This window comes from Amphiura filiformis, chromosome 6 (genome assembly GCF_039555335.1).
Source record: "Amphiura filiformis chromosome 6, Afil_fr2py, whole genome shotgun sequence".
NCBI classification, from domain to species: Eukaryota; Metazoa; Echinodermata; class Ophiuroidea; order Amphilepidida; family Amphiuridae; genus Amphiura; species Amphiura filiformis.
The window spans coordinates 54,870,656-54,891,881 of NC_092633.1; positions in this window are offsets into that span (position 1 = coordinate 54,870,656).

Below are 21,226 nucleotides of genomic sequence, written 5' to 3' on the forward strand. Positions count from 1 at the left end.
TCTCAATTATTCTTATTATGTTATACTTTATATTGTTTGATGAAGACTTCGGACATCAATATTGTTTTCTCAGCCGCATATTCTCATATCAGACACCAGTATCATGCCATCAAATCCCATATGCAATGTAATGCTAAAAAGCAAAATTTGCGTAAAGATTGAATGGGATGTGTTGACCGTACAAGAGCAGCAGCTCAGACGTCTTAAATGTCAAAGAATGTACTGGTTAATGCTAACTCGAGGTGACATGATAATACAACAAGTGATCCACGATGTTTGCTTGCGTGAAAAGTAGAGCCTCTAACTTATTTCATTCACCTTAATTATATCTCGTAAAGACTGGAAGATATACATATATCGTGTCAACTATATTCATTTTAATATGAACTTGATCATAATCAGCAAATTATAATGGAACTTCTAACATTTGGAGGCCATGAATAATATGATAAATATCAAGGAAAGTTGGAAATCAATATTAGCTATTAAACTTATGAGAGTACGTAATTATCAACTAAAACCAAAGAAGTTAAACTTCTTTAATCAAAAACAAAAACAAAACAACAAAACAAAAAGCACTTGTACTGTGTAAATAGGGAGGGTCGCAGTTTCCTTGCTCTCGATTCCACAATATGTAATTGAATTTAATGGACAAGAAATAACCTCTTTGTCACATGACAGCATTACATATTTTTATGTTGATCTATAATGGGTGCGCTACACTAAATCCTTCCGCATTTGGTGTAACCCTTCATAGTTCCGGTAAAAAATAGCGCCTATGCGAAATATATCGGCATCCCAAGGGAACCAAATTAGAGTGACTCTTGGTTGTTTTGATAAAAACGATAGAATAGGAGCTCAACATTACAAATCTGTTCAGAAAATTTTCCGAATCGAATGTGCATGGGTAATAGGACCTCGGAACAATATCATGGCCGGAACTGGTAAGGAGACGAGCGTGTCGGCTGAAATTCGGGATGGCGCTGTTCAGGAGTTCATATCTCTCAAGTTTGTCTTAACTTGTCCCAAAAATTAAATTTAAATAAAAGTTTAATCTTTATTTAAGACGTTGGTTCGATCAAAATATTAAAAATGTTGTTACATGGGGTAGAAAAACAAACTTACTTTCTTGTATTTTCCCGTGTATTTCAATGGGACGATTATTTAGTAGTGTGCGCCCTAATATAGTTTAGTGAAACCGATATCCGAGTTTATACAGCCTGTGACCATAGATTGTTGCTTCCAAAAGGTAGGTTTACTTTAATGCAATTAGTATCAATACCATGCTACAACTCAGATATTTAGTTTTTCAATACTTTTTGTTCTATCCAATTTGGTGTTTTCGTTGGTGAGATAATGTCATCTTATTGGACTCGTCCAAAAACTATTTTGTTGGTACTATTACTGAATTACGACAATTTTATATTCCTTTAATAGTGAAATGGCTGAAGCTGGCACCGTATAGATAAGCAATGAGACATACGCATAAAACAATCACGGTGCGCCACATTTAAAAATTCGCCCTCTTGAAAAGCCACTGAATTTCTTACATTTCCAAGATGATTGGCTTAATTATTTACATTATCATTTTCATTTCATTCAAATCAAGAGATATACAATTTGAATGAGGAGATGCTCAAAATGTCAAGAGGCCTTAAGCACCAGCTTACAGTTTACACGAACCTAAGTTACAACATACAACTACATAAACTTAGCAAATAAAAATGTAAAAAGAAAAGGAGAAGAAAAAGAAAAGAGTAAGAAATAATACAATATTTTATTAGTGACATGACATTTCGCAAGTTTTAACTCTATGAAAATTATTGGAATATAATTTTCATAGTGGAGAGGGATTCCCTATGAATTTCCCACAACGTAGTTTTTGGTATTAAACAAGAAATTTATTTGTGTATTTGTCCCGACAAAGGCATTTAGAAGGGATTTTAGGATATTTTATCCTGGATTTCCTTTATTTCAAAATTGGGCTTAATTGTTTAATTTGTTCTCGAACATTATTAGAATGATGATTTGTATTTCATTTTATTTGTGTACAAGATTTTGTGATGAGTATAGTCAATAGTCAATTGTACCAAGTTTAACCGGTAGCTCAATATTGAAGCTGTCTCTAGTGCCTTGGGGTTATGGTCAGGGTTATAGAGCTATGCCCTAGGTTTAACGTTTTAACTACTAACTACACAAATTAATTGAGTTGAAATACAACCACAATTATTTCAGTCTGTTGTATTAGGTTCATCTGGATTGTCAATAAACACTATTTTCATACTATCAAATCCATTTTTGGGGACATACCTTGTTACAGTTTCATGCTGCTACGTAGCACTTCATCAAACTGGCAACCTTGTTTTTTCTTTCCTGAAGTTGCTGTCGGTGGCAGCGTTAAAAGCTAGTCGAAAATATTCGGCAAGAAATAGTTCCCTTAGTCTCTGTTCATGGTGTTTCGCCCTCGTCTCCTGAACCATATTGCCTCTTTGTTCCTGTTGGCCTCCCTTGATCTAATATTTGGATCAGGAGACGAGGGCGAAAGACCATGAACAGAGACGAAGGGAACTATTTACGACCAGCTTCTAGCACCGCCAACGGCAGCAACTTTAGGAAAGAAGAAGAAGCAAGGTTTTCAGTCTGATGAAGTGCTGCGTAACAGCATGAAACTATAACAAGGTATGTCATCAATAAATGGATTTGATAGTATGAATTCCCATCAAAAATGATTTCAGTCTGTTGTAGATCATTAGCCTTCACTTGCATCATCACATACAACGTCAATATTTAGTGATAAATATTCACACGCTGAAAATGCCATGGTTTCTAAAGAGGACATCTGATCCCAGGCGTGACTTCGATCGTAAGATAAGCCGTCAATTACCATCGATTTAACATTATGGTTCTGTGGCTTGAGCTATCACATCGTATCGACGAAACAACACCAGATCGTTTTTCACGTCTTCACACGTTCACAAAGCTCATAAAATAATCGCTTTTTGTTGATTGTGAACAGTGACTGGCTTGTGAACAGCTGGCTGGGGGATAGGGCCATTGGTATCTTGGCTTTCGGTCCCACTTACACAGGCCCCTTACTTAAGAAAAAACATGTAAATTAATCACAAAACGAAAGAAAATATTGACACTGTGCTTCTTAGTACGAGTAGGAGCTAGTAGGTGGTCGTGGGCTTAATTATCAGTATATTTTGGACCCCACACAGTGTCACACACCGACATCGCCTGGCTAATAATTATTTGGTGCAGCAGAGACACTAAAATGAATACACGGGATCGATACACGTGAATTGCTATGCACGATTTTGATATCAGACGAAAATCTTCGGATACCGGGTTAGAAAATGATGAATATCTCGTCTCAAGAAACCAGATCTGGTCTCATACACTTGAAAATACGTGTTGAACAGATATGATAGTCGCTAGTTTGCGCTTTGAGAAACGGCCGTGAGTCTTGAACTCAAAATCTGACCAAAATCGCTAATTTTATATTGCGTTGGTCCTGTATGGACTACAGCGCGCATAGGTATATTCGTCTCAGAGTGGAGGCAGTATGTATGACCATTGACCGCAATGTCGTATACAAGCTTACTCACACAGCGAGAAATCAAGGTCACTTGGCTAATTATATGCGTCTCATAAGGTCGGAATAAAATGACCTTTCGTGGCTGTGGATTCAACCTACCATGGCGATTTCTACCATGGAGATATCGGGGCGATGACACTGTGTGTCATCGCCCCGATATCTTCATGGCCCAAGTCGTCATGATGGTAGATCGAATCCACTTGTCCTTCAACAACCACGCATGGCCATTTTGTTCCCACCTGTTTAATAGTTTTGAGACGCGAGACTAAGTAAAGGCTTTTGACAATAGCCTGGTGACTGACCTCTGTAGATGTCAGTGAGCCTGGTACGTCATCTGCCTTAGACTGCCTCCACCAGTGGTCAACACTGTGGCTAGTACCGTGTTATGGTCCGTAACCTGAGTGTTTACGAATGTGGGCAGCTGTCTTTTTTTTGTTCTGCACATATAAAATACTCATCACAAATTTGTGTCAGTTTTTGATTTCAAAAGGCACGGTTGTTTGTCAATACGCACGCTAACGACTACCGTGTTCTTTCAACACATATATTCAAGTGCAAGCCTTACAATTGGCTTCTTTAGAAACCACAAATTACGGGAGATGTTCATCATTTTCCACCTCGGTATCCAAAGATTTGTCGTCTGAATATCAAATCGTGCATAGCAGATTCAGGTGTATTGATCCCGGGTATTGATTGAGTTTCCCTGCCTGTACAATATAATTATTTACCAGGCGTTGTCGCTGTGCCCAGGGTTCCGAGAATCAATAACCTAATGTAAATTGTTGCCCTAGGGCCCCAATATGTATGATAATATTTACAAGGGCCCAATACGCTCGTATATAGCCAACGTTTAAATACATTTACAGGGGTATATGATATCTTGACACTATGGCACAACTTTTAACATTATTCTCTTCCGTTACAACTTTCACTAATTGACGCATTAAGAACTCTAATGTGATTATCTTTTATTTATTTTGTTATTGCATTTTTCTTTGAAAGATAATGCATCTTCAATACAATAAAAGCTAGCAGCGCCTAAAACTTAGTGACCATAAGATGTTTTGTTTATCTCTATTTTGTTGAGCAAAGTGCAATAGTTATGTATCCTGTTTCAAGTCCTTACAGATGTAAAGCATTCAGAAAATGCATTTATTGTTTCATCATCGTGTCGGCTTGCTTGTTTATTTCTTTTTACAATTATGTGCGTACCTAAATTGTACGGCAACACTGATCCTGAAGATGAGCGTTTTATACGTCAATGTTTTACGTGCGTCTTGCGACAAATAGTGGGGGAATTAGTCTCACATTCCTAGACCAAATAATCATCCAAGTTGGGCTATTCTAGATCAATGATCCCCACTAGAAGACATTCCAAATTTGAGAACTACATATTTGGAATCGACAATAATAGAAGAAAAGTACGGAAAGTCAGGCAAAGTTGTGCTAGACGCAACGTTCCCGGAACCACCGCTAGGTGGCAGCACACGACGAAAGCTGTGATGGAACACCTTAATTACTTTCATATGGAAAAAACAGGTAATGCTCTGAGATGCCCGAAATATCTATGATGTAGCCACAATTTTGACATTGTAGCGCATGGAATGCCTTAGAATGGTTTCAAAAGGGTTGGAAACGCTAATAAATATACGAAACAGCATAGATCTGGGCCAAAAAAGTGCATTTAATCGACAGATCTAATAGACCCGTGACATCTACGTGACGCCACGGGTCTATACATGTACAGGTAGCCGGGTATAGCCCCTTCATCTGGCCAGACACCACCAACGGCATCTATCTCTAGTTCCGAAAAACTCAAAGTGAGGGTCAAAGTGAGGGTCAGGAATATGTTTGTCAACTGGATTCTTTTTAAACATCACAAGACCCGACAACTGCAGGACTCCGAACACGGAAAAGGGTGCATAATATAATATATTTTTACTTGGACTTATTGCTTTCCTCGGATCCTGGGAACCTTGGAGCTAGCAGCCGTTTCACCATGGAAGTCCACATGCCTCTGTTTGTGTCCATACTCCATAATCCCAAGTTCTTGGCAGCTGCTTTTTATGTTGTCAAGCCAGCGCTTTGGGGGTCTGTCCTTTAGCATCCGTAAGATGTGTCCAAAGTTGGCAAATATTCAGTGTACATGTAGCAATGATATTATGCAAATGAGATCACGTGATTAAAGGTACTCTGATAGTAATTGTTGTGTTTTGTACGGAAAGATAAATGTATATACATGTAGATGCTGTAATTATTGAATACCTGAATACAACAATGACCCAAATCCATGACAGGTGAAAACTAAAAAAACTTCGTTTTTTATTATTATTATTTCTTCAGTTACATATTTTATCGTTGGTCGCTAAATTACATGAGTATAAAACTGCATTAAACATGGCAATTAACATTTACGTAATTTTGTGGGGTCACATGGACATGGGTCAATTCTTGAATCACTTTTTAAACTCCTCAAACACACACACACCCTCACACACACACCCCTGCACTCCGAGATTTTGCGTTTTTTGGAGAATATTTTTATATTTTATTGGGCCAAAATTTATTGAATTTGACTGAAGATTTTTGAACAAAATTTCAAAATATGTTTTCATAACAAAATATTTTGGCCAAACTTTCAAGCTTTCGGCGATATTTTAGGGTAAATTTAGCATCCCTATTAAAAAAACAAATCCCGATCGACCGACCGACCCTACCTGAAAAGTCCATTCGCCTGTAGAACGAGTTTTTTTCGTCGCCTTAAGGTCCAGAATCGACTTTAATATCATAAACTCATCTCAAAGAATAGGAACACCTATGGTGGAAAAAATGCACCTTACTCAGAAAAGAACAGGGTTAAATTTAAAAATTGCTCAGATCTTGTTATAAACCACGCCAAAGTATTACTCTGATCATATCGATTCAGAAAGAGATCTCACAATGCATGGTTCTCAAATTAGGTCAAGGGTCCCAATTTATGCTTGGAAAAACGCTCCGATTTTCATAAAAATGACCGCTCTAATTGTATGATTTTTATATCAATTCAAATAAAGAATAGTTTGCACCATCTGGGATGTCTGCTTACATAAGTAACCGGATGAAAAGATGAAAGGGTAATTTTGACCTTTTTGCTTATACTCGAGTACTGCACTATACTACGTCGCAGATAGGCCAAACTATACTTTTGGTCGGCAGATTCGACTTTCTTTGATGTGTGTAGAATAATGACATTTGATGACAGATGATGCCTTTTAAAGACATGCTTTACGTTGCATCTATATTCACGTCAGGGTAGAGTAAATGCTTGTTTGTGACCTGACCCTCTCAATTATTCTTATTATGTTATACCTTATATTGTTTGATGACGACTTCGGACATCAATATTGTTTTCTCAGCCGCATATTCTCATGTCAGACACCAGTATCATGCCGTCAAATCCCATATGCAATGTAATGCTAAAGAGCAAAATTTGCGTAAAGATTGAATAGGATGTGCTGACCGTACAAGAGCAGCAGCTCAGACGTCTTAAATGTCAAAGAATGTACTGGTTAATGTTTACTTAAGGTGACATGATAATACGACAAGTGATCCATGATGTTTGCTTGCGTGAAAAGTAGAAACTTATTTCCTTCACCTTAATTATATCTCGTAAAGACTGGAAGATATATCGTGTCAACTATATTCATTTTAATATGAACTTGATCATAATCAGCAAATTATAATGGAACTTCTAACATTTGGAGGCCATGAATAATAATTATGATAAATATCAAGGAAAGTTGGAAATCAATATTAGCTATTCAACTTATGAGAGTACGTAATTATCAACTAAAACCAAAGCTAAACTTCTTTAATCAAAAACAAAAACAAAACAACAAAACAAAAAGCACTTGCACTGTGTAAATAGGGAGGATCGCGTTTTCCTTGCTCTAGATTCTACAATATATAATTGAATTTAATGGACAAGAAATAACACTATATTATCTTTGTTATACATGACAGCATTACATATTTTTTATGTTGATCTATAATATAGTTTAGTAAAACCGATATCCGAGTTTATGCAGCATGTGACCATAGATTGTTGCTTCAAAAAGGTAGGTTTACTTTAATGCAATTAGTATCACTAACATGCTACAGCTCAGATATTTAGTTTTTCAATACTTTTTGTTCTATCCAATTTTGTGTTTTCGTTGGTGAGATAATGTCATCTTATTGGACTCGTCCAAAAATTATTTTGTACCATTATTACTGAATTACGACAATTTTATATTACTTTAATAGTGACACCTTGAAATGGCTGAAGCTGGCACCGTACATAGCGTCATCATCCCTATATCTTCGTGTCAAAAATTGCCGTGATAGTACGGCGAATCCTCTCGTTTTTCAATAGAGTTGAAATACAACCACAATAATTATTTCAGTCTGTTGTATTAGGTTCATTTGGATTGTCAATAAACACTATTTTCATACTATCAAATCCATTTTTGGTGACATACCTTGTTACAGTTTCATGCTGCTACGTAGCACTTCATCAAACTAGCAACCTCGTTTTTTCTTTCCTGAAGTTGCTGTCGGCCGGTGGCAGCGCTAAAAGCTGGTCGAAAATATTCGGCAAGAAATAGTTCCCTTCGTCTCTGTTCATGGTGTTTCGCCCTCGTCTCCTGAACCATATTGCCTCTCTAATCTGTCTTTTGTTCCTGTTGGCCTCCCTTGATCTAATATTAGCGTCCTCCCAACCTATATATGACATGGTTGCGCAACATGGTCTGTAATAGCAGATTTATTTACTTCTCTGAGCGATTGTTTCCTCCGCATAGGGCATAGGCGTAGATCCGGGGTGGGGGTGGGGATAGTGGAGGATAAATCCCCCGAATATTTTGATGGGGGTGGTCCATACAATCATCCTCCCATGTTGACCCCTGTATGTGTTTTTCTAGCCACATTAACCTCATATTTGGCCATTTTAGCCCCCAAAGCGCGAATTTAATCCATTTTTGCACCATATTCCTCATTGACCGAGTATGTACCTCAAGTACTGCATTCTCCGCTTCTACACTGCAAATTAGCCAGAACACATGGAACGCGTTCATTAATGTAACGGTTTTTTAACACATGACACGTGTTCAACTTATTTAGAGAACACTAGTGTTAATGTAGAGAACACAGGTGTTATTACCTCAGAACACTAGTGACGTGTTCTAATCCTTTAAACACTGGTGTTCAAAATTACTATCTATGAACACCTCGGACACATTAAAGAAATGTAACACATGACACGTGTTCAAACATTGATTTTCAGAATACTGGTGTTCAACCTTTATTTATACATTTGGCCCATTCCATGTCAACTCCAGGGATGTGCACCACAGCACCTCTTCTTTTTTTTTTTCTGTGTGGTGGTAGATATTGATGAGAAAGTAAAATCCTGAAAATTTGAGCTTCATACTCCATTTCGTTTTCCCGTGGCATCAATTTGAAATTTAGGGGTCAGCGTAAAAAATGTGTCGCAACGCGAAAGACGATGTTTGGAGGTCCATAAATGTATAAAGGGAACCCTTTAAAACTGAAAAGTATATATCCTGGGGTACTTTTTGGTGTAGAATTCAAATATGCATGAAATCATTATACATATCAGAAAATGTGTTGTAACTCCTTTACTTCAACATAAGATGATGGGGGGCAAATTGTCTGACATTGGTTTTCAGGGGGTCAACTTTAAAAAAGTGGTTTTCCATGGTAATATCTCAGCTAAATGTATTCTAATATGCTCAATATTGGATAAGAGTAATGTCCTACCAAAGGGCTCTGACTGGCCAAAATTGACGCTAAAATTATTTTTACTTTTGGAGTTCTGACTTCCCCGAAGTTGGTCCTGGTTGGACGAAGTTGCATTTTGAGGGCCCTATATCTTTTAAAGTAAAGGAGTTACAAGTTTTCTGATAGCAGATTTGAATTCTACACCAAAAAGTACCCCAGGATACATACTTTTCAAAAGTTTTAAAGGGTTCTTTATACATTTATGGACCTCCAACGTCGTCTTTCGCGTTGCGACACATTTTTTACGCTGACCCCCCTAAATTTCAAATTGATGCCACGGGAAAAAGAAATGGAGTATGAAGCGCAAATTTTCAGGATTTTACTTTTCATCAATATCTACCACCACACAGAAAAAGAAAAAATTGAAGAGGTGCTGCGTGCACATCCCTGAGTTGACATGGAATGGGCCATTTTCAATAAACAAATGCATGGTAGTATAAACAAGATAATGGCGGTGTTCAGAATAATGCTCGAACCCTCGCCGATCGTATCTCCCGGCTGACAGCGCAATGCCTATAACCGCTCGGCCATCTCGCCCTCTTGTGTCTCTCCGATGCTTGTTCATCGCTGTCAACAGAGATATACGGACTCCCAAAGTTGCCCTGAATTTCGTTCTTCCGTAAATCCTTCGAATTTACTCTCACTATCATCCCATTTGTCTTGAAAAAGACAGTTTTGAATAGCGTTTCCACGTTGCATCGCCATTGTTGTTGTAGTCACTTATATTCCTCCTTCAAATGAGCACCGTGTATTTCTCGCTGACACGTCGCAACTCTCCAACGCCTCTATCTGCTCATCCACATCGGTATCATTACCTCATGCGTTCCAATTTTGAACACCGGTATTCAATATAATCATTCAGAACACTTGTGACACGTCTGATCAATACTATGTGTTCTACATTATACTAAAAGAACACTAATGTGCTAGGCGTATCGTATTTTCAAAAACACTAGTGTTCTAAAGAGACAATTATGAACACCCCGGACGCGTCTGAGAAGCGTCATGTGTTCGGGAAAATTTGCAGTGTACTTGATATTCTTTGAGACGTGTGCCACACAAGAGGGAAATTTCGCCAATGTAGGTCGTGCTACAATTCTTGCATGGGATTTCATAGACACAGACTCAGGTTTGTGATATGTCCCGTTTGTCCTTGGGGTGAACTAAAATATTGCGAATTGTTTTGTGCGGATTGAAGGCTGTTGCAACATCGTGCTCATTAAAATATATCCTCCTGACTTTGTGTGACAATCCTTCAACAAAAGGAACCACGACCAATCGACTTTTCCTGTTCGTATCGCTTTTCTTTTTGGACCTTTTCTGCTGACCGATCTTTTACATGCGTTTCTTGTTCTTCTTCCCATGCAAGAACTGTAACAAGACTTACATTGGCGAAACTTCATGCTTGTTTGGCACACGTCTCAAGGAATATCAAGGAGAAGCGGAAAATGCAGCACTTGGGGGTACATACTCGATCACAGAGGCCAGGACACGAGGGCGAAAGACCATTAACAGAGACGAAGGGAACTATTTTTGACCAGCTTCTAGCACCGCCAACGGCAGCAACTTTAGGAAAGAAGAAGAAGCAAGGTTGTCAGTCTGATGAAGTGCTGCGTAACAGCATGAAACTATAACAAGGTATGTCATCAATAAATGGATTTGATAGTATGAATTCCCATCAAAAAATTATTTCAGTCTGTTGTAGATCATTAGCCTTCACTTGCATCATCACATACAACGTCAGTATTTAGTGATAAATATTCACACGCTGAAAACGCCATATCTTAAGAGGACATCTGATCCCAGGCGTGACTTTGATCGTAAGATAAGCCGTCAATTACTATCGATTTAACATTATGGTTCTGTGGCTTGGGCTATCACATCGTATCGACGAAACAACACCAGATCGTTTTTCACGTCTTCACACGTTCACAAACCTCATAAAAGAATCGCTTTTTGTTGATTGTGAACAGTGACTGACTTGTGAAGTCAGAAAAATACGTAAATTAATCACAAAACGAAAGAAAATATTAATACTGTGCTTCTTAGTACGAGTAGGTGGTCGTGGGCCCAATTATCAGTATATTTTGGACCCCACATAGTGTCATCGCCCCGATATCTTCATGGCCCAAGTCGCCATGATGGTAGATGGAATCCACTTGTCCTTCAACAACCACGCATGGCCAGTTTGTTCCCACCTGTTTAATAGTTTTGAGACGCGAGACGCATAATGGGCGGAGGGACATCCGACTAAGTAAAGGATATTGACAATAGCCTGGTGACTGACCTCTGTAGATGTCAGTGAACCTGGTACGCCATCTGCGTTAGACTGCCCCCACCAGTGGTCAACACTGTGGCTAGTACCGTGTTATGGTCCGTAACCCGAGTGTTTACAAATGAGGGCAGCTGCCATTTGTTTTTGTTCTGGACATATAAAATACTCATCACAAATTTTTGTCAGTTTTTGATTTCACAATGCACGGTTGTTGGTCAATACGCACGCTAAAGACTACCGTGTTCTTTCAACACATATATTTAAGTGCAAGCCTTACAATTGGCTTCTTTATAAATCAAAAATTACGAGAGATGTTCATCATTTTCCACCTCGGTATCCAAAGATTTGTCGTCTGAATATCAAATCGTGCATAGCAGATTCAGGTGTATTGATCCCGGGTATTGATTGAGTTTCCCTGCCTGTACAATATAATTATTTACCAGGCGTTGTCGCTGTGCCCCAGGGTTCCGAGAATCAATAATCTAATGTAAATTGTTGCCCTAGGGCCCCAATATGTACGCCCGTATATAGCCAACGTTTAAATACATTTACAGGGGTATAATATGATATCTTGACACTATGGCACAACTTTTAACATTATTCTCTTCCGTTACAACTTTCACTCACTGCTAATTGACGCATTAAGAACTCTAATGTGATTATCTTTTATTTATTTTGTTATTGCATTTTTCTTTGAAAGATAATGCATCTTCAATACAATAAAAGCTAGCAGCGCCTTAAAACTTAGTGACCATAAGATGTTTTGTTTATCTCTATTTTGTTGAGCAAAGTGCAATAGTTATGTATCCTGTTTCAAGTCCTTACAGATGTAAAGCATTCAGAAAATTCATTTATTGTTTCATCATCGTGTCGGCTTGCTTGTTTATTTCTTTTTACAATTATGTGCGTACCTATATTGTACGGCAACACTGATCCTGGAGATGAGCGTTTTATACGTCAATGTTTTACGTGCGTCTTGCGACAAATAGTGGGGGAATTAGTCTCACATTCCTAGACCAAATAATCATCCAACTTGGGCTATTCAAGATCAATTATCCCCACTAGAAGACATTCCAAATTTGAGAGCTACATATTTGGAATCGACAATAATAGAAGAAAAGTACGGAAAGTCGGGCAAAGTTGTGCCAGACGCAACATTCCCGGAACCACCGCTAGGTGGCAGCACACGACGAAAGCTGTGATGGAACACCTTAATTACTTTCATATGAAAAAACCAGGTAATGCTCTGAGATGCCCGAAATATCTATGATGTAGCCACAATTTTGACATTGTAGCGCATGGAATGCCTTAGAATGGTTTCAAAAGGGTTGGAAACGCTGATAAATATACGAAACAGCATAGATCTGGGCCAAAAAAGTGCATTTAATCGACAGATCTAATAGCCACGGGTCTATACATGTACAGGTAGCCGGGTATAGCCCCCTTCATCTGGCCAGACACCACCAACGGCATCTATCTCTAGTTCCGAAAAACTCAAAGTGAGGGTCAAAGTGAGGGTCAGGAATATGTTTGTCAGCTGGATTCTTTTTAAACATCACAAGACCCGACAACTGCAGGACTCCGAACACGGAAAAGGGTGCATAATATAATATATTTTTAATTGGACTTATTGCTTTCCTCCCTCGGATCCTGGGAACCTTGGAGCTAGCAGCCGTTTCACCATGGAAGTCCATATGCCTCTGTTTGTGTCCATACTCCATAATCCCAAGTTCTTGGCAGCTGCTTTTTATGTTGTCAAGTCAGCGCTTTGGGGGTCTGTCCTTTGGCATCCGTAAGATGTGTACAAAGTTGGCAATTGTACTGTAGCAATGATATTATGCAAATGAGATCACGTGATTAAAGGTACTCTGATAGTAATTGTTGTGTTTTGTACGGAACGATAAATGTATATACATGTAGATGTTGTAATTATTGAATACCTGAATACAACAATGACCCAAATCCATGACAGGTGAAAACTAAAAAAGCTTCGTTTTTTATTATTATTATTTCTTCAGTTACATATTTTATCGTTGGTCGCTAAATTACATGAGTATAAAACTGCATTAAACATGGCAATTAACATTTACGTAATTTTGTGTGGTCACATGGACATGGGTCAATTCTTGAATCACTTTTTAAACTCCTCACACACACACTCACCCACCCCTGCACTCCGAGATTTTGCGTTTTTTGGAGAATATTTTTGTTTTAATTTTTTGCTAAACTCATTTATTGGGCCAACATTTATTGAATTTGACTGAAGATTTTTGAAAATAATTTCAAAATATGTTTTCATAACAAAATATTTTGGCCAAACTTTCAAGCTTTCGGCGATATTTTAGGGTAAATTTAGCATCCCTATTAAAAAAACAAATCCCGATCGACCGACCGACCCTACCTGAAAAGTCCATTCGCCTGTAGAACGAGTTTTTTTTTCGTCGCCTTAAGGTCCAGAATCGACTTTAATATCATAAACTCATCTCAAAGAATAGAAACACCTATGGTGGAAACTCATATTAACCTTCCTACGGAAAAAATGCACCTTACTCAGAAAAGAACAGGGTTAAATTTAAAAATTGCTCAGATCTTGTTATAAACCACGCCAAAGTATTACTCTGATCATATCGATTCAGAAAGAGATCTCACAATGCATGGTTCTCAAATTAGGTCAAGGGTCCCAATTTATGTTTGGAAAAACGCTCCGATTTTCATAAAATGACCGCTCTAATTGTATGATTTTTATATCAATTCAAATAAAGAATAGTTTGCACCATCTGGGATGTCTGCTTACATAAGTAACCGGATGAAAAGATGAAAGGGTAATTTTGACCTTTTTGCTTATACTCGAGTACTGCACTATACTACGTCGCAGATAGGCCAAACTATACTTTTGGTCGGCAGATTCGACTTTCTTTGATGTGTGTAGAATAATGACATTTGATGACAGATGATGCCTTTTAAAGACATGCTTTACGTTGCATCTATATTCACGTCAGGGTAGAGTAAACGCTTGTTTGTGATTTGACCCTCTCAATTATTCTTATTATGTTATACCTTATATTGTTTGATGACGACTTCGGACATCAATATTGTTTTCTCAGCGGCATATTCTCATGTCAGACACCAGTATCATGCCGTCAAATCCCATATGCAATGTAATGCTAAAGAGCAAAATTTGCGTAAAGATTGAATAGGATGTGCTGACCGTACAAGAGCAGCAGCTCAGACGTCTTAAATGTCAAAGAATGTACTGGTTAATGTTTACTTAAGGTGACATGATAATACGACAAGTGATCCATGATGTTTGCTTGCGTGAAAAGTAGAGCCTCTAATTTTTTTATTTCACCTTAACTATATTTCGTAAATACTGGAACATATCGTAATCACGCGGCTATGATAGATATTATGCAATATACGTACATCCGGGCTGAATCAACGTATTTCAGAAAAATAGCAAGGAAAGTTGTAACTTACTTCTTTGTTCATATTAGCTATATGCATTTATGAGAGTACGTGATTATCAATTAAACCCACAGATTGTTTTGTGTGTCTAGCATCCTCCTTTTATGATATGTTTCACTAGATATCCAAAAAAAAGTTTATTTCCAGATTTTCAGCTGATTCCGATTTTGCGTTTGTATATTGTTTTTCTCTAGAGACCACTGTGCTGTAATTTTGTTTTGTTAACATAACATGAATACCAATTTGACGATATTTTTGTTAAGCGAATGAATCTGTAAGAATTCATTTGCACACAAACATGAGAAAGCCAGGGGTTTCCGTGGTGATATACAAATCTCAACCTTTTTTGAGAAAAGTGGGAGATAAGACTGTGTATCACAAAATGTGACAGCAACATTTACTAATTAAACAAAGCAGTTTTTGGTATAAAACAAACACAATTCTTTGCGCATTTCTCCCAACAAAGTCATGGGTTTCCTATATTTTAAAATGGGCTGAATTGTTAAATTTTGTTCTACGAACATTTGTTTTTCATTTTACCGTTCTTCGTGTATAAGATTTGGTGGAATAGATGTGATGGGTATGTAGGTGTACCAAGTTCAACCCGGCCCGGGGTTCAATCGGTAACTCAAGATTGGAGATGTCTAGTGCTTTGGGGCCAGGGAGAGCACGTACCTGGTTACCGTCTTAAGGGGGCGCCGAATCAACCAATTCAGCGCCTTCTAGATTTGCGCACCTCCAAGCAGTGTAAATCACAATTTCGCGCGCTTCGTGCGCATTTCAACATAAATATTGAAAAACCGTTTTAAGACGGACATTCAACTTGATTATAACCAAATTAGTGGTATCTGTGCACATTTTCGCAATTGTTCAGGAATTGGGGGACGTCATTCTGTTTCCTTGACCCCGGGCACCTCAACCCCTAGCTACGCCACTGATTTTAGTGTCAGGTTTAAGATTAGTATTTAAGTACATACAACCACATTTAACCATGTAAAGGTTCAGCCTTTTGTAGATCATCAGCCTTCACTTGCATCATCACATACAACGTCAGTACTATAAAGTGATAAATATTCACACGTTGAAAATGCCATGGTTTCTAAAGAGGACATCTGATCCCAGGCGTGACTACGATCGTAAGGTAAGCCGTCAATTACTATCGATTTAACATTATGGTTCCGTGGCTTGAGCTATCACATCGTATCGACGAAACAACGCCAGATCGTTTTTCACGTCTTCACACGTTCACAAACCTCATAAAATAATCGTTTTATTTTGGTTGTGAATTTTCTGTTGAAAGATTCGATTTGAAACATCTAAATGCTGATGAACGTGAAGATGCAGAAGGTTGTGCCAAGAACGGCAAAACTTCCGAATACCCTAACCCTACCACCACAATGTTTCGTCGCCGAAGCTACCCGTTTTAAAACGCAGCTACTCCAACAGCGCGAAACTCGAAGCTACATTAAATTAGCCTGTTTTATAACAGGAATACATTGATTAATTTACTCAGCAAACTGCATCATTGAATTAACTCACCAAAAGAATTAAAAAACAGAGATATAGTTGTTTGATAGCATGTAAAGCTGAGTCATTTTAAAGAAAAGTTGAACAATTAGGGCGCTATTTATATTAAATCTTGTTTTCATCTTTACAAGGGGTAGATACTTGTATAATGGTATTAGAACATAAGCAAAAAGTGTATCAAATGACAAGGACATTTTCAAAAAAAAAATTAAAATATATGTAAATAGTGCCCTCAATTTGCACATAAATGTACAGGTTATAGAATAAAATTACCACAAAAAAGCAGAAAAAATATGAATAATTTGATATCGAAATGAAAATCTATGTTAAAAATTGCTACAAAATATATGTGTATATACAGGTTATTAGTGTGAAAGCTGTTGGTATTATTCAAGTCTACAACTGAACATTTATATAATGTTTTGTTTTATAATTAATAATTGATCACATCAAACAACTGTGGCAACATCATTTAATAAATAATACACATCACTGTCTGTCTATCTATCAATAATTATCTTATTTCAAGAGGAGACAAATGATTAATTTAGATAATGCACATAATTATCGCTTTGCTTTCCATGAATTTAATTCTCTTATTTGAAGAAGTTGAAATTGTTAATTAACTAATGATTTGACTAATAATCTAATAATCAGTCATTGTTTCTCTTGAATATTTTGCAATGTTCTTGAGGAATGTTATGTTATTCGCCTATTGCACGGTTCCGCCATATGCGAGGAGAGCCTCGAACTGGCAATAGGCATGAAAGGAAGTATTACGTGACTTTACGCAATGTTATATGACTCAATATGAATGGTTCAATTCCCATTCATGCATGCTGCCAGATCGAGGCTCTCCTTGCATATGGCGGAAACGTACAATGGGTGAATAGCAGGTCAGGGCTATAATAGCGACTTCGCCGTTTGAACTTTGAACGACAATTTCTCAACACCCATACAACCGATTTGCATGTCATTGATTTCTTCTTTTCCAAAGACCTTGTTTAGGGGTCAGGGTTGCGCTATTCCGAAATACTTCAAAACATGACATTTTCGCGTGCATTGAAATGTTGTGAATTTGAAATATTGGTCACATGTTGCCGGAAATCGGACTACCTTTCTTCGCAATCAACACGATCAATGCCACTTTTTTAAACTGCAGATTTTCTTGGTGCCAAATTCAATAAGCTTAATCCACATTCACTGACATTTGGGTCCAAAACCTCTGAAAATGTTGACTTTGCATAACGACATGGTCTCTATAAAAATGTTAAACGGCAATAGTGGCTGCTGAATGATTTTTGCAAAATACAGCAACAAGTAAATACTTATAGGGTGGATGTTTTAATCAAATGCGAGGAAGCGTAGCAGCGAGCGTGGGAACATCGCATAATTAATGGTCCAAGTCAATTTGGTATAATTTAGAAGAGCCCCGCAGGGCAATAATAGTGATTTGGCCCCGAGAGAGTGCCGTCATCAGTACACTGTTGTTAATTTGCGCGTGTACACATGTACTGCCTTTGATCGCGCATGTAAACACGTCACTTATTTGAGTAAACGCGCGTAATTTAATACTACTCGCACTGTAGCAGACACTGACGTCACTCTCACGAGGAAGCCAAATGGGCTTAAAAGCTTTGTTAATATAATAATAAATAATAATAATAAATAATAAATACCTTTGTAAGTAAACGGAGTGACGGGAGTGTCCATAAAGCCCAAGGCAAGATATATCTAAGATATCATTACGTGATTTTGCATTTCGTTCGAGAATTTCCAAACATTGAAAAATGAAAATACATAGTATAGAATATACACCGTATGATGTATTTTCCTAGAATTACTTAACCTGGCGATATTAGGTGCGATGTCGTCTTTGATTTCGTCGTCAAGTCTGGTAATAGCTGTCGTTATCGAATTTGGGTTGAATTCGGGTTGAATAACATTGCCAGTCAATTCAACCATTTGGCTCAATCAATATGACTTGACTTCCAACTACCACCTACTTGCATACAAGCTACGAACATGTGGGAAATATAGTAGCTTATAGTGTCACCACTGATTTCACTGCTTTGAATACGAGTGAATGTTTTAAATCACGAACTCTCTCACACATTCACGGCTTCACGTCAATATGAAAATATCGTAACAGTACACTCACCTTTAAAATATTATAAAGCATGTAGCGAGGATAAACACGAGTACCAAAAGAAAGTAAAAATCATTTAAATCCATCAATATTGGCCACCAAATGAAAACAAAAAACAATGATAATAAAACACTATCGCCATAAGTGAGCAGTAAGTTCGTAAAACGGTCAGGTGTTATTTTATGAATCATTTATAATATTGCAATCGCTTGATAGGAAGATCAGGATGTTTTGAAATTAACCTCCATCCACCGGGCTTCATACCGTTATTCATGTCAATGGCGCTTTTTATCAAATCGCTTGCCTCACAAATAAAGGCGACTGTTAACATTAAATTACTCTCTGGTTCATTGAAGATATGTGATGCGATCAAGCAAAATCAGTCGGAACTCGGAAATATTGATTTTGAGATTAAGCCAAACAAAGGCAATATTTCCTTTTGTTTCCTATTGTTTTGGAAACTCTTTAATTGCTCATATCTTTAGACCTGGTTGTTCAATTTCAATGGGGTTTTCTGCAAAATCCAGTTTTGTAAATACTTTTTACTATTCTGTAAGAAACTGAAAATTCATCATTATGTGAAACGCAGTCTGGGACGCGATACAAACACGGCATTGACAGAATCGCGTCAAAATAATCGTCTTAAGGATGTCACACAAAGGTCAATAGTTCAAGAAAGAAATGGAACGGGACTACGACCATCAGTCACAGCATATCGATGATCAGTGATGCTAGGTGATACCAACGCCGTGATTTAGGTGTCAAGTTGGACTATTCGTTACTGACAAACTATCAATACGGTAAAATTTGGTCCGAGGAGGCAAATTTCAAAAAGGCTACATATATAGCTTTAAAAAAGACCTGCTGTCAAATTGAAGACACGATTATGTTATGTATGAAACGTATGAAATATTTTGGAAATGATGTGATTTTGTTACTTGCATACACGCATTAAAAATGTATTTCCAAATTCTGGAAACGCCCAAAGGTCGCATATGAATATGACGTCATTTTTTCTTAGCTATATCGCAATGCCAGTTGACTAGTTTCAGGTTCAATACCACCAATTCTCTACAACACAGGTTTCAATGGAAAATAGGTAATTTCAAGTACGATTTTCTCATACATGGAACTCTCACAGTGAAAAGACAGTAGGCCTATTATCAATTAAGAGTAGAAGGGTTAGTCCCCAAATGACCAAAACTTTAACGTTATGATGACCTGAGACTCTTTTTTTGTTTTGTTTTAATGCACTGAAGTGTAAAGACCACAATTTTACAATGCGCCTCCTTTTTTGTGAACAGATTGTAGCCCACTGGTTGGGGGCAAAATCAATGTGCAGCGGATGAATTTCGGGAAACTTTTCATCAAAGCTGTAAAATAATGGTAGAAAACATGCCATTTCTGCATGTTACTCTGAAATGTGCACATTTTTGGCTATGCAGCTTGGTATTTTTCAGCGATTTTTAAGTACCTTTTGCAGATGCCATGCAAAAAATAGTCGCACTCTTTTTTCAAGCACTGCCCAGCACTAATTAATAATATTTTTAAATATAAAATTTTTTTTTAAATACGAAAGTTAAAACTATCAGTGTCGAAAACGTTATCCAAACCACAAAAGTTGAAAGAAAACCAAGAAAACACAATGCACCTTGTTATCCCAAAATACAACGGGATACCATCAATGATGAGGTCGGAACTTATTTTTGTTAGTTGCAGACCAGACTGGCATGACTGTTTCCAAAGGCAGTAGTTTTAACTACTGTCGGCTGTAATATTCTGTAAATAATAAAAAACGTTTAATTAAAAGTTCAGCAAGGAATCAAACATATTTGTCTTCTTCTGCTCTAAACGTATCATACACAATTTTAAATCGTGTTGTGGACAATTTTCATACTAAATATTAAGAAAACTTTTGTTTTTTCATCACCATCAGCCCAATTGGTTCAGGTTCACTCTTCTAAAGTTCATTGACATCACGATAACTTGGACTTCTCACATTAACAGTATTTTACCTAAAGATAGATTCTGTAAATATAAATGGTGTGCTACCATATTCTGTTCAGCCTTTGTTTGGTGAGCCTCAGGGGTCTGTCCTGAGGCCAATTTGTCATTATACACTGGATAAACACTGCAAACATTTCCCGTAAATTTGATCTAATACATCTGTCCATAATATGCAAATCAAAGATTTTTAATTTAAATTACTTAATTCTAAAACACTTGATGTAGAAGAAAGTGTAGTAAATAAAATTGAAAAATGTGCTACTGAAGTTCAAATTAAATGAAAATAAGATTAATATTACTTGATTCTTCTCATCAACGTAAAAAGCACACAATCTCAAACTTGGCGATGGTTGAAAGTTGACAATGGTCATATGACAGCCAA